The sequence below is a fragment of the Dermacentor albipictus genome, chromosome 8, assembly GCF_038994185.2.
Source record: "Dermacentor albipictus isolate Rhodes 1998 colony chromosome 8, USDA_Dalb.pri_finalv2, whole genome shotgun sequence".
Lineage (NCBI taxonomy): Eukaryota > Metazoa > Arthropoda > Arachnida > Ixodida > Ixodidae > Dermacentor > Dermacentor albipictus.
The window spans coordinates 29168038-29181267 of NC_091828.1; the positions used below are offsets into that span (position 1 = coordinate 29168038).

The following is a 13230-nucleotide window of genomic DNA, read 5'->3' on the forward strand; positions in this document are numbered from 1 at the left end:
AGACGTCATAATGATTCAAGAAACACACAGCCATGAGACGCTAAGACTACCGGGCTACCGATCGCACGACAGCCCGCCGAGCAAAAAAGACATGTCCAAGGGCAAGGGAAGAGGGGTCTGCACCTTCGTTAGGAAAGGGATCACCTTCATGGAATACGAAATGATCGGCAGAAGCGCCATCGGACACTGCACGGTGGACGTAATCACGGGCAAGAGGAGGAAGGAGAGCACTTTCCTGGTGAACGTCTACAGCAATCCGTCCCACGGACAACACCAATTCAAGGCACTCTTCCACAAAGCGAGTTCAGTCGCGGGGAGCAATACGCTCCTAGTGTGCGGAGACATTAACGCTCCGAGCCAAGACTCCGGTCAAGGGGAGAGAGCTGATGCAAGACGCCACCGATGTGGGACTGAACCTAATCACGGATCCTGCCTTTCCCACCAGGATCCAGGATTACGAGGATTACGATTACGATTACGATCACGATTACGAGGATTACCAGGATTACGAGAGACACCACTCCGGACCTTACCTTCTTCAGAACCAATGGAGGATCGAGAGAAGCAAAATGGAGAAACACGGGCCAAGAGCTGGGCAGCGATCACTACATCGTGTAGGTCGTCATACCACTCGAAGGCCAAGGCAGCAGCGGCGTGAAGAAGCATCGCATTACGGACTGGGACGCCTTTCGAAAGGCGCTACCCGTGGTGCAACTGGACATTACGGACATCGAGCAATGGGCGGCCAACGTCGTTGAGACGACGGAAGGAGCCACCAAAGAGCTGGAGACGTACGAACGGATAGACAAGATGGACAGTCTGCTGACCCACCTGATAGAAGCCAAGCGGTCCATAAAGGCGAGGTGGCGGAAGCGACGAACCAACCGAAGTCTAAGGAAGAAGATCGCCGAGCTCAACAGGCAGATCGAGGTCCACTGCAGGGTGCTATGCACCCAACAGTGGAACGAGGCCGTGGAAGACGTCGAACATGCTGCGGCACCTCCTCGACGAAACCAAGACCAAGGGCCACCAACACAACAACCTGGCCAGAATCCTACACAAGGCAATCTGTGAACACGGGGAGGACGAGGTCAAGGGGCGCTTGGACGCCAAGTACCTACCGACCACCCCCACGGAAGGACACCCGGATTACCAAGGCAACGAGAACGAGACGCTAGATCGAGACATCCAGACGTGCGAAGTCAGAGTTGCCCTGCGGGATCTCAATGGCAGGTCCGCCGCGGGTCACGATCGAGTGACCAACAGAGCGCTCAAGGACCTCAACGAAGCGGCCATCAAAACGCTCATGAACTTTACAACAAGTGCTGGCAAGAACGAAGGCTGCCCAAGCAATGGAAAGCAGCCCAGACGATCCTCATCCCCAAGCCTGGCAAGCCGCCCAACATTGAGGACCTCAGGCCGATCTCGCTCACTTTGTGCGTGGGAAAGATCCTCGAGCATGTTCTCATAAACAGGTGGCAGCGCTACCTGGAAGAATCGGAGCTTTACCCCAATTCCATCATCGGGTTTCGGAAGAAGCTCGGGACACAAGACGCCAGATCTTACTGAAGAACGAGATCATCGACGATGCGATGGGCACCAAGAACAACAGAGCCATACTCGGGCTGGACTTGCAGAGCGCCTTCGATAAAGTGAGGCACTCGGCTATCCTGGCCCAAGTATCCAGGCTAAACATGGGCAGAAGGACATACCAGTACATCAAGGACTTCCAGACGGAACGGAACACTGAAATCTGCGTGGGAGACCTGCAGCTCGAGGAGAAAAAGTTGGGCAGCGTCGGAACTCCGCAGGACTCGGGGATCTCCCCACATGTCTTCAACCTCGTTATGATCGGGGTGGCCAACTGGCTAGAAAGAGTAGCGGGAATCCGGCACACCATCTACGCCGACGACGTTACGCTATGGGTACCGGAACGAAGCGACGGACACATCGAGACAACGCTGCAAGAAGTGGTCAACGCCATCGAGGAGCAGCTGGGCGGGTCTGGACTCGTTTGCTCTCCGGCTAAGTCAGAACTGCTGGTGATTCCACCGACAGGAGCGGGCAGGTAAACAAAGAATATGGAAGTCAAGCACGAGCGGGCCAAGATCACGGTCAAGACAGCGGGAGGGCAAGTAATACCGGAGGTCGAGAAGATTCGAGTGCTCGGGCTGCTCATCCAGTTAAACGGAGTCAACGCTGAAACTGTCAACAAGCTCGCGGGAAAAGCGGCCGCGGCACTGAGACTCATCAAGAGGGTGTCCAACAGAAGAGCGGGGATGAATGAGGAGAGCCTGACTAGGCTCGTTCAATCCTTCGCAGTTAGCCACATAGCGTACGTGGCCGCCTTCTACAATTGGAGGCCGAGCGAACGTAACAAGATAGACGCCACCATACGCAAGGCGTATAAGGCGGCATTCGGCCTCCTCGGGAGCACGAGCACCAAAAAATTCATGGCGCTGGGAGTCCACAACACGCTGGACGAAATAGCCGAAGCACAGAGAACACCGCAACTCGAGCATCTCTCTGAAACGATAACCGGAAGACAGATTCCGTGGGACTTTGGCCTCGAGCCGAGGGAAGGCGAGCAGCAGAAAGACGTACCTATACCTGATAGCATCAACAGAAACCTCAGGGTCTGCCCGATACCGAGGAACGTGAACCCCGAGCACAACAAGAAGCGGAGGTTGGCGAGGGCCAGGGCTCTCGTGGACCAACACGCCAGAGAAGAAGGCGCCGTCTACGTGGACGCGGCGGAGTATCGAGGGAGCAGCGACGCATACGCTGTGGTGGCTGTCAGGGCATCGACGGGTGCAACGAAGACCGCAGCGAGCGTCCGGACTCGAGAGGCGCCCTTGGCGGAGGAGGTGGCCATCGCCTTGGCCGTCTCCAACCCCGGATGCACTACAATATTGTGCGACTCTAAAATGGCAGTGAAGAACTGCGCCAAGGGTAGGGTATGTAGTGAGGCTGCGCGCATACTGCGCAAGGCCAAAGACATCGGACGCAAAAGCGCTGTGGTGATCAAGTGGTTTCCGGCCCACGTGGGCAGTGACGTGTCGGAACGCGGGAACGTGAACCACAACGACACGGCCAACTCGGCCGCGCGAGGACTTACCAACCGCGCAGCTGCAAGCACGGCCGACTCGGAGTGTTGGTCGCGGTGCCGTGCCAAGGACACGATCATCATCATCAGCCCGATTATGCCCACTGCAGAGCAAAGGCCTCTCCCATACTTCTCCAACTACCCCGGTCATGTACTAATTGTGGCCATGTTGTCCCTGCAAACTTCTTAATCTCATCCGCCCATCTCACTTTCTGCTGCCCTCTGCTACGGTTCCCTTCCCTTGGGATCCATTCCGTAAATGACCATCGGTTATCTTCCCTCCTCAAGGACAAGATGACCACCTTCAACGAAATAGTGAAGTGGTACAGACTTAACAGACAGACTATGCCGCCGCCTCACCCGGGGCTTACGCGGAAGGAGGCAGTGTTATACAGGCAATCACAGACGGGGTCCCTGCTCACCCCGGTGCTAGCTAAGCACGTGTGTCCGAGTGTGTACGCGAGTGACGTATGCAGACTGTGCGCTAAGGAGAGAGCCACCGTGGCTCACACCCTTTGGAACTGTAGTATAAATCCACGAGAAGCCAGTGAGAAGACGACGATCCCACCGCAGCTAGAGGCTGCAACGATGAGCTATGACCAAGACATACAACTCAAGGCCGTCCAACAGGTCTCGGCAGCTCTAGAGAGGCAGCGACCACGCGAAACCGAGGAGAAGGAGGGCAGCACCCCCAGGAAGGGGGCAACGGCCCTCTCGGATCCGCGGAAGTAGCGAGGAACCAAGACCTCGAGGAGCACGATGCACGACACTGACGTAGTGGCCGCGTCGCGATAAAAGCTTGCCTCCCTGCGTGGAGAGAGCCTAACCGACTCTGCAGGCATTTTCACTAAAGTTGTTCTCTCTCTCTCTCTCTCTGAAAATATTATGCATTAATTCGCACATTTCCTGTTGCTCAGGTAGAAAATTTATACATGTATAACAAGCGTAGCAGCCTTCTGACTTGAATACGTTCGTCACATTCCTAAAGTATTGCGCCGGTAGACGTCAGACATACGATATTGCGAGTGATTTACTCATGCGTTATAAACGTGCTACATGTTCCCATCCGCCACCAATGCCATCCCTGCACAATTTTCGAAAGCCACATTTTTACCGAGATTGCCATATGCATTATAAGTGTAACGACTTTCTTTCCCTCAGAAAATCCAAGGTGCCCCAACAAGTATATACAAAAGTGCATGGATGAAGATTTCAAATGCAGCTGCTTCATCAAAAGCGCCCACGTAACCTACAGGAGATGTGGTAAGCATCATTCAGATTTCATTGGACAAAAGAAACTGATTGACTGATGCGCGACGTGTTTGCAGACATGACAAATCTAACTTAACAAGTGTATGAAAAATTAAGGGAAATATCTGATGACAATGACTATTATGCAGGTTTATCAGCTAACGTCATCCCAGCTGTTAAAATATTTGTGCAAAATTTGATTCTAAGGCCTATAGTTTTCGTTCTTCAGTCTTCTTCCTACGCGAAGATAATTATTGCCTACTTACTCCCGGTAACCGAACGAACTATTCCACGAACTGTCTGAGGGAAGCATTTATTAAGGACAAGCAGTCAAGTGTCATGTGAATGAAGAGTCATTTGCGCGACCAATTGAATCTATTGGCATGTTTATTGTGATTCCAAACTTTTGTCCGTTCCGAAGTAGGTAAGGCATTTTCTTTTAGGTTTGTGTGTGTGTATGTGTGTTTGACTGAAGAAGCTGAATGAACGTTTGATCGGATACTGTTCGGGAATTGGGCCAAATTAAAAAGAAATATTGTCCCTCAGTGCTGTTACTCATTGATTGACTGCCCCCCTTCGTTAGCAATATATCCAGTGTTAGGTATTGCTGAATCGGAACGATTCTGGCGTTAGGGTTCTTTGCGAATGCGGGCCCAAATGTATCCGTATCAGACAATAGCAAGGGCTGGAATGGTGACGTCCATGGAGATTTCGCCATGGAATGATTGAAAGCTACGTGCACAGCGGCGTTATTGAGATTTATTTGACGATTAGTGGACGGGAAACTGCGATATTTGCGTGCTCCGTGACTGTCATCATCAACTGGCCCCATCGCTTGGCAAGAAAGTAACCGGCAATGACAAGAAATGGCAGTGTCATGTCAGACATGCAGACTTGAAACTGGTTAAGCAACGGTTCCAGTGGAGAATCAGGTGGCGCATAGACAGCAATAATGACAAGCGATACAATGGGAGCTACGCAGGTGGCTGCTATGAACAGTTCCGACGTGTGAAAGAGAAATTAATTATTTATTTTGTTTATTTATTTCCTTATTTATTCATTTATTCATACTGGAGCCTGATTGGTGCTATTGCAGGAGCGGAATGAACAACAAACATACAAGAATTTATAAACAAGCTGGCGCGAATTCATTCAGTGGTGGTGAACGGATGTTGTTCTGTAAAGAATTCCAGACTTCAATTGTTGATGGAAAGAACCACTTTCTAACGAAAACAGTGCGAGCGAAAAAGGTTGCGATATTTAGATCGTTTTGACTCTTTGTAGATCAGGGTTTGTAAAAATGCAGAAAGTTATCTCGAGAGGAGAGACGAGGAGAATCGATTAACATGTGAAGGAATTTTAGGCAATAAAGTTTGCGACACTCTGCAGGAGGAGTGAGAGCAAGTAGGGAAAGAGAGACAGCAAAATGTCCTTATCATTGTCTGGATTCCATGCAGCGTAGCCATACTGGAAAATGGGATGAATGAGAGTGTTGTATGTCAGAAGTTTAGTATCTTGAGGAGGAAAACGCAGCATATGATGCAGGTAACCTACATTTTTAAGGACATTATTGCAGGTGACATCAATGTGCTTCCACCATGACAAATCGTTAGTAAGTGGGGTGCCGCACTATTTTAATTCTAACGCTCTATTTAATGTAATCTTTTTGAAGGCGTAGGCAAAGAAGGCTGCGCATGAGCATCCAAAGACATAGAGGCAGTTTTGAAAAAGTTGGCATGCATTCGCCATGCTTTGGACCAGTTACAGAAATCAGCGAAAGATTTGCTATGGACAACATGAGCAGTTTTAGATTTAGTAGTATGATATAAAATGCAATCTTCTACGAAAAGGTGTATTTTAACTGAGTTATTTAGAGGGCAATCATTATTACAAAACAGGAATAAGAGGACCCAGTGCTGATCCTCGAGGAACTTTGGTGAAACAGGCATCAACGATGAGTTAGTAGAGTTGAAAGGTATACATTGTGAGCACTGGAAAAAAAACGATATCCAGCCAACGATGATGCATTTTAGTATAGCAAACAGTTTGTGCATAAGTTTAGGATTTGAGACAGCGTCGAAATTCTTTGCAATCTCTATAAAGATAGCATAAACCTGGTCACTTATGTCTAAAAAGCTGATGATGTCATAAACGAATTCAGTCAGTTTTGATAAAGAGACACTAAAGGCAAATAGTAAGTCGGTGTGGACTGTTTATATGCCTTTCGAGAAACATAGCAATGATTTGTTTCATGCCATAACAGACATAATTTACGAGAAAATTGGATCTGAAGGGTGCGAGTACCTTCTTGAAAATTGAAATCTCCCGCCACCCAACCGAGGAAGGGTTGACGTTGTAAACGCCATCACCGCCCTTTGCTGCCATCGATGACTCAGTAAAACAGCGTCCGACAGATGGCGGTACCGAGGCAAGAAAATGCGGTGAATTCGCCACTGCAGCTGCTTTTTGGTCAAATGGCGTGGACCGTTGGCGCATCCCACTGCATCACATGCAATTTCAATTCTCGGCTACTTGCAGTTTGTGCGAGTCTCGCGAGCACGCAACACCAGCGCAGCGCAACGCACTCTGGAAAATAGTGAAACGCAAAAGCGCGGGCGGCGCAGGGTCCAGCGAAAATGAAACCTTTCGACCACCCGCGTCATTGCCAACGATAATTTGAATGAGTTATTCTTTTATAAATATGAAGTAGAACTGCAGAAGTGCATTTTATTTAGTCTTAATATACAATAGAAGAATGTTTTCTGCAACGACCAGTTGAATGCTAGTGAGAGCAATTAACTGAGGAGTGCTTTCGTCATCGGGAAGGTGTTTCAATGTCATGGGAGGGTCTCTCATCATGTCCTGCCTTTACCTCAATTTCTCGATTACTAGAGTTCTGTTCGCGATAATATTGACGCCTTAGAGATTCCCGAACACTAATCAATTTATTTTACCTTGTCTTCACTACACTACCTGGAAATGTCCAGTAGATATCCAGGGATTTCGGGAAGATGCCTGAAACTGAAATTAACAGAGCATCGCGGTTAATTATTCTATCAATGACATCGCATTCATAACCGCCAATCAAAAGAGATGTAGTAAGAAAAAAAGATAAAGGACTGAAGTTTGCCGAGTGAAATCCTGAACGATCTGGTCTAGGCCCCAGTACAATGAAATGTGGACCAACTCTCTCGGCCGATAGCTACTTCGTGGCCGCTCAACAACCAATCCGCTCAACCAATCAACACTGAAAGCATTAAAATTCCCCATGGAGATAACGTTAGATGGAGAAGTGTTGTAATTCTGCAAACATGCACTTAGATACTATAAACACTCCATGTTAGTACTAGGAGGACGGCAAATGACCCCTACAATAAAAGAAATAGAAAGTTTCGCAGATTTGCGGGAGAGGCTAACAATTGACCTATCCTTCAAAATATCTGAAGAGAGAACAGAGCAGATGTCATCATCATCATCATCATCATCATCATCCTGATCTATGCCCACTGCAGGACGAAGGCCTCTCCCTGCTATGTGCAATTACCCCTGTCCTTCGCCAACAGATTCCAACTAGCGCCCACAAATTTCCTAATTTCATCGCTCCACCTGGTCTTCTGCCGTCCTCGACTGCGCTTCCCTTCTCTTCGTATTCATTATGTAACACTCATTATCCAACGGTCATCTAACCGGTACATGACCTGCCCAGCTCCATTTTTTTCTCTTCATGTCAATTAGAATATCGTCTATACGCCTTTGCTCTCTGGCCCAAACCGCTCTCGTTCTGTTTCTTAACATTATGGCTAGCAATCTTCGTTCCATCGCTCCTTGCGCCGTCCTTAACTTGTTCTAAAGCTTCTTTGTCAGTCTCCAAGTCTCTGCCTCATATGTCAGCACTAGTAAAATGCACCGATTGTACACCTTCATTTTCAATGATAATGTTAAGCGTCCAGTGAAGAGCTGACAATGATTGCCGTATGCAACCCAACTCATTTTTTTTCTTCTATGAATTACCTTCTCATGATCAGGCTTCCCAGTGAAAAATTGAGCCAGGTAACCGTACTGATTCACAGACTCTAGAGGTTGACTGGCGATGCTGAACTTTTTTACTTTTGCCCGGCTATTTACCATGATCTTTGTCCTCTGCAAACTTATCTTCAACACTACTTTTAAACTCTCTCTGTTAAGGTCCGCAAATATTTGTTGTAACTAGTGTACATTGTTGCTGAATAGAACAATATCCTCGGGAAAGCGACGGTTGCTGAGATAGTCACCGTCGATCCCTTATCCGAAGCCTTCCCAGTTTAATAGTTTCAATACTTCTTCCAAGCACGCAGTGAATAGCATAGGAGAGACTGTGTCTCCCTCTCTAACCCCTTTCTTTGTATCTTTGCGCTTTTCTTGTGTAGAATTAAGGTAGCTGTAGAACATATGTGGATATTTTCCAAGGTAGTTACGTGAGCGTCGTTCTGTACACCTTGATAACTTAATGCCACTATGACTGCTGGTATTTCTACTGAGTGAAATGTCTTTTCGTGATCTATGAAAGCCATATAGAGGGGCCTATTGTACTATCCGAATTTCTCGATAACCTCATTAATGACATTGATGTGATCCACTGAAGAGTATCCCTTCTTGAAGCCAGCCTGTTCCCTTGGGACCCTTATTTTATTGGATAATGTTTTGGTATATATTTGATATAATACTTGGAGCAAGATAATGGGCCGATAAGTTTTCAATTCTTTACGCTCTCCCCTTTTGTAGATTAGTATAATGTTTGCATTCTTCCAGTTTCCTGGAACCCTTGCAGTAGCTAGGCACTTCTTATAAAGAGCCGCCTGTTTTCCAAGCATTATGTCTCCTCTATGTTTGAATAAATGGACTGTTATTCCATCTTCTCCTGCCGCTCTTCCTTATGCCTAGTCTTGCAAGGCCCTTCTGACCTCATCGCTAGTTATTAGACTTTCTGTATCCTGTTCATTACTGTTCCTAATGGAGGTATCTTGACTGCTCTGGGTATTGTATAGGTCAGTATGGAATACTTCCGCTTCTTTTAGTATTATTACCCTGCTTATGTTTAGGTGCATACATCTTGGTTGGCGCTACGCCAAGTTACTTTCTCAGTTATTTCCAGCTGCGTTCATTTTTTACGGCTTCTTCAGATTTTCTCACGTTATAGTTTCTAATATCACTTATTTTCGCCTGTCAGTAGGACACTGCCATTCTTTGTCGTTTCTGTATTAGGCCCTTTGTTACTTGAGACAGCTTGCCTACTGCTTGCTCTGCTGTCTTGCCTCCCACTTCGATAGTTGTTTATGTAGCCAGCCTAGTCAGGTTTTATTCATTAGCTCGATGTCATCATCATCGCTCTGTTCTAAGGCTACGCATTTGTTTGCAAATACGAGCCTGAATTTTTCTGCTTTTACCCTTACTGCCTCTAGGTTGACCTCTTTCTTCTTGACCAATTTTGCTCGTTCTCTCTTCAACTTGAGGTGAATCCTAGCCCACACTAACCTATGACCACTGCACATTACCCAACCTATAAGTTTTACATCCCGCACTATGCTGGGATGAGCTTCAAGTATGAAGTCCATTTCATTTCTTGTTTCACCATCATGGCTTTTCCAAGTCAAATTCCTGTTGCTACGCTTCCTGAAAAAGGTGCTCATTATTTGAAGCTTATTTCTTTCAGCGAATTCTACCAGCATCTCTCCTCAGGTGTTCCTAGAATCGACGCCGTAGTTGCCTATTGTTTGTTCACCTGCCTGCTTTTTCCCTTATATTTGCATTGATGTAGCTCATTTCTACAGTATACTGTGTTTGCACTTTTCTCATCGCTAATTTAACATCTTCATAAAACGTATCTGCTTCCTCATCATCGTGACTGGATGTTGGAGCGTAGGTTTGTACTACCTTTTATCTATACCTCATATTAGGTTGATTGCGACTACCGCTACCCTGTCAATAATGCTGTAGAATTCGTCAATGTTGCCCGCTATGTCCTTATGGATTAGGAATCTGACCCCATATTGTTTCTTATCTAGGAGACTTCTATACCATAGGGCATGGCCGTTATTCAGCAATGCATCAGCCTCACCACTTCTTCTAGTCATATTACTAGTCATAATATAACATATTGAAGTTTAACGGTGCACATTGTGTTCACCGAAAAAAAAAAGACACGTGGCGGAATTAACCAGGACGCAGTTCCTAATGTGGTAGTATCGAGGAGAATCTAATGTGGGAAATGGCCAGTGTGAACGAAGAATCAAATAGGAAATTAGCGATGGTATTGGACGAGGCACGAATTCGCTGAATGATAGCAGTGCATGCTATTCAATGGTTACATAACTACACAAAAAATAAAACAAGGGTAAATCTTTCGGGAGATAGAAAACAAGGGCAAAATAATGATGTAATGCTGTGTGCGCATAGATTGCCGCTTTGTCCCTAGGCAACAAATTAGTGCGTAACGAGAGCCTGTAGAGTACTCTTCGCTGCAAGTCATACAGGCTTCCAGCAAAGAGTCAAACAAAATTTTGCGCAAGCTCGCAAAATATTCTGGTTATAAAATTCGCATTTTAGTGGGAAATCTTATTTGTTACGGAGGTGTTTTTACTTCTCAAGTATGCAACATGACTGTATCAAGTAACAAAGAAGGGCTTTGCTGTTACTTTCAGAGGCGCGCAACGCAAATGTATTATTGACGCAGGTCGAGAGCGGCGATTGGTGATCATTCAGGCATTTAAAACTAAATCGTTCAGCTCATGGTTAAGTGATAATTGATATATTCAAAAGACTGGTGACGTCTGCTCCATTGAAAGTCGCTTCTTGTATTATAATACTGTTGTATGATTGCTGGGTGCCGTTTTCTTTACAATGTTCTGTCATTTGAAGAAGTTGTGTCTGCGTCTGGTTCACTAATGCTGGTTGCCCTACTTTTATTGCATACCTAATTTCGATTGGCATAGGAATATAGATTGTCTTTGTTGTTTTCTGTTTACTCCCACTCATTCTCCAATTTGTAATAAAGTATGCATGAATAGTCTTTCTTTTTAAATATTTTTCACATAATATCTAAATGTTTTTCATTTATCTAAATTTACTCTAACACTTCTCACTATTTTATTGATTGAGAAGACAAGACCATCGTCATTTTTGTTGGCAGCAAAAAGAAACCAGGAGGAATAATACGTTTGTTCGATTGAGAAAAGGCTGCACGGCACCTCAAATGAAAAGTGGCAGGGGGTGCCAGTTCTGGTGTGCCGGGCTTCACCCATTCGCTGCAGGGCTCAAGGGTGCACTGCACCACTGCACCTTGGGGAACCGAAGGCCTAGGTGCAGTGCACCGTGAACAGGTGCAGAGAAACATGGCTTAATCGAATAGACCTAATAGCAATCTTGAACTAATTCGCCTTTTGCGATGCATCGTGGCGCCATCGGCCGGTGGCCCTGTGAAACAATTTGACAGGCGCCGCTGCGCGCAGCGACAGCCGCTCCACGCGAGACTCGCGAGCAAACAAGGTGCATGCGAGACAAGACCGAAACGCGCAGTCATATTTTGTCATCGTCAGCTAGCCATCGAGCCCTCTGATGAATGCTTTGTACCCGGAGACTCTTCAGCGTAACGATCGGCTGCAAGACGAGCTTCGGCAGCACTTTACGAGTTCCTCGTTTGCCTGAAATTGCTGCACCTGTGGCGTAAAGTCAATCAGTAATAACGCAGTATGAGTACGCAAAAAAAGCATGACTCGAATAGGGCCTGAGGTGTAGTTCTCAGGGCAAATATCACGTTTCACCACTGCATGTCTTGCTTTATGGTGGGCCATAGTGCTAGGCGCACATACATACAGAGGCAGTGGGGAGGCCAACAGAATGCCAAGTTGCATGCATTATTTACCCACATAAGATATGTGTACATCTACAAAAATGCAAAAATGGTCAGAATCACCAAAATCGCTTATACCTCGTATTTGTGGCGCGCCTGTCATGCTCTTAGAACGCACCGCGGTACGAACATAGCAGTCGACCGCGTACTTTTTTTCTTTTGAACTGGAGTGTGTACACAAACAGCGTCGGTAATGTCACGTTGTAGTGACGGTAAAGAACACCCCCTCCCTCCAGTAGCAATGCTGTGATACTACAATACTACAGCCGAGCCTGTGCCCAAGAAACAGGCTATATTATACGCTTAAAGCACAACGATAGCGGCGAACGCAGTCGGTGATCGTCGAAATCTGATCAGCGGGTCAAGCGCGTCGGCTTTTATACGTGAGCCATCGAACGTTCGAGAGTAATCGCTGGTGCCCACGTGTCTTTCAGAAAGTTCTACACCATTCGAGTCGCGCGTACATGCAATTAGATTACACTAGGTTCGGCGACAACAGACAGCGGATACAACGATCGATAACATTCGAAAAACTTGCGAGACGTGCGGGGCGCGTCTCACGCGGAGCGATATTATTTGTTTGGCAGGGAAACGCGGTCGCCCGAAAAAGATAAACAAGTACACGTGGCAGTATGAAGTCCAGATGTCTGGTCGACAGCGAAGGCGCCCCTGACATGTGTCAGTTACACAAGACGCGCCACACGACTGCAGAAGATGCCGCACAGGAAAATGAGTTTTTGTACATATCGTGCTACATCCAGATTCGCTAAACGAACATAAATGTCTTCTGCAGATAAATATTACTTGGTGCCGACACGAATGACGAAACGACAACTCGCAAAGATTGCTAACAAGTACTACGAGCTTCTTCCATAGTGCACGCTGTTTCCCACGTCAGCCCGGCAGTGCAGGTGAAGTTGGCTCCAACAGATAACTAGGCCGACATCACGAGCATTCGCTGAGCGTTTATAAAGCTGCAAGTGTGCAC

General features: G+C 46.8%; 1 pseudogene; it reads left to right on the forward strand.

Annotated features, from left to right (window-relative positions):
• Positions 1 to 10: 10 nt before the first annotated feature.
• On the forward strand, positions 11 to 3838 carry LOC135905229 (uncharacterized; annotated as a pseudogene).
• The last annotated feature ends 9392 nt before the right edge of the window (positions 3839 to 13230 follow it).